This window comes from Helianthus annuus, chromosome 5 (genome assembly GCF_002127325.2).
Source record: "Helianthus annuus cultivar XRQ/B chromosome 5, HanXRQr2.0-SUNRISE, whole genome shotgun sequence".
Lineage (NCBI taxonomy): Eukaryota > Viridiplantae > Streptophyta > Magnoliopsida > Asterales > Asteraceae > Helianthus > Helianthus annuus.
This window is the reverse complement of record NC_035437.2, coordinates 5076393-5078785: the sequence shown is the minus strand read 5'-3', so window position 1 is coordinate 5078785 and position 2393 is coordinate 5076393. Positions and strand designations below refer to the sequence as shown.

Genomic DNA, 2393 nt, shown 5'->3' with positions numbered 1-2393 from the left:
CAAATAGTACAAACATCATAAATTTGATTAGTAGTTTGAACATTACCATCATCAACTGCATGAACTTGCGATCTCGTGACAGCCGGTCGTGCTCTCCTTGATGCTTGGGCTTTCCTCTTTGAGGTAATGGCCATTTGTTCCAAGAACTCCCAATCCTCATCTTCATAATTTGTGCCAAAAGTCCCATTTGTGATGGACATTAGATCACGTGCATCCTCGGCACACAACCCCTCGTGGAAGGCATTCATCAACTCCCAAAGTTCAATCCCACGATGAGGACAATTTTTGATCATCATACTAAAACGCTCGAAGGCTTCATGGAACATTTCGCCTTGTTGTTGTTGGAAACTCCTCAACCCCTTCCTAGCATCATTGGTCTTTTGGGCGGTATAAAACTCGTCTAGGAAAATTTGTTGCATTTCCGCCCAAGTATAAATAGATGCCGAAGGCAAAGTGTAGAACCACTTCTTTGCCTTGTCCTCCAAAGAAAATTGAAATAATACCAACTTGATATCATCGGCCGAAAAACCTTGACTCCCAAGAGTATTGCAAATTGAGTCATATGCCTCCAAATGGAAATAAGGCTCCTCCGTTGCTAGCCCCTTGTATTTCGGCAAACTTTGTAAAGAATTGGTTCTTACTTCAAAAGTTCTCCCTTGGTTGTTATGAGGAATAACCACCGGTGAAGGATTGTGCGTTATCACCGGCCTAAAATGCGCTTCAATACCCCTCGCATTTTCTCTAAGATGCCTCCTTGGTACACCAAACCGACCTCGTGGACGAACTTGACCCATTGGTCTTTGTATAGGCCCTTGTGGTGCATTTGGTTGTTGAACTTGTTGTTGTGGCACCGGTGGGTGTTGAATTGGCCTTTGGAATGGCGGTTGCACATGTTGTGGTCGAACTTGTTGCAAAGGAACCGGACGTTGCAATTGCGGCCCTTGTGGCCTTGGCCTAATATGTTGAGGTATGAGTTGTTGTTGTTGCACCCCACCAACATTTGGAATCACTTGCACTTGGCCTTGCATATAACCATATTCCCCTTGCTCTCCATCACCCCCATAACCGTACCCATCTTCATCAAAACCTTCAAACTCCTCATAACCTTCATCATACCCATCTCCTCGAATTCCCGACGATTGCCCAAATGGAAGATTCGAGTATTGGAAACCCGATTGATTTGATGGTCGAAACGGTGTAGCATGGACAATGGACGAAATTGGTGCTATGGTATGGCTTGAATATGACGGACCCGCACCCGGGAAAAAATGGGATAATGGTGGTATAGTAGTGGAAGGGTTAAATGTGACGGTTGGTTCTTCTTGTGTAGTAATGGGCTGTGTGGTGTTGGTTGGTGTGACATTTTGAAGTATGGTGGGTTCGGTAGTATTTGGTGGAATGGTGGTATTTGGTGAGGGTTGAGTGGATGTTGGTATAAATGATGAGGTGGATTCACCCGTAGTGGGTGGTGGTGGTGGTGGATCCATGTATCGAAGTGGTGTAATCGGTGTAATTGGTGTTGTTGGTGAACTGCTGATTGTATTTTCCCTTAACAAAATTCTGTTTGCTCGCAAAGTTCGCTCGATTTCCGGATCAAACGCCAATGGTGATAGCTTGTGAGAGCTCCTAGTACGCATGCACCTGTCAATACCTGCACACTAACACACCCAGCGTAAACCAGAAAAATAACAAACTCAAAACAAGAACAAAAATAACACACGTTGCGCACTACTCCCCGGCAACGGCGCCAAAATTTGACGTGATGTCGTGGTCACGCAAATTTAATCCCAAGAACAACTATGTAAATAGTGGCAAGTGGGTATCGAACACAGGGAGTTTGTGGAAAATGTGCTATTTGAAGTGCTTCTCTAAGTTAACTAAATTAAACTAATTGCAAGAAGAATAAAATTCAAGAGTTGGTTTGATTTGATTGGTTTTAAAAACTAAGATTAATTAACTAATTTGCAAAATGAAAATTTGGATTGTAAACAGTTGAGAGACAAATGACTATCTTGCGTTTCCGGTTTGGTTCGACGTCTGTGTTAATATTTCACTAGAAAGAACTACATAGACATAGTTCATGTATAATCAATTGCAGTGATGAAAGGGGACTAAGTACTCAGATTCCGAGAACGTGAGGTTATCACCCGATGATCAATCAACCCTTACCCAAACCTAACTATACCCATGATATCCCGATTGCCAACGGCACCAAGAACGTATGGTTTCTAATTAGTTCAACATAAGAATCAACAAGTTACTAACAATCAATCATACACCATAACAATCAATTCAAATAAAAAGCAATTGTTATTCTAGAAATATGAAATGAAAACACATAGTCTTACTCAAACCTTCAACACAAGATAATCACCCAAATATCTAGCCACTCA

General features: G+C 42.1%; 1 non-coding gene across 1 annotated transcript; it reads left to right on the top strand.

Moving 5' to 3' along the window:
• Window positions 1-264: 264 nt before the first annotated feature.
• LOC118492884 lies at window positions 265-370 on the top strand. Its single transcript, XR_004894885.1, has one exon. It is a non-coding gene; the product is annotated as a small nucleolar RNA R71 (small nucleolar RNA).
• The last annotated feature ends 2023 nt before the right edge of the window (window positions 371-2393 follow it).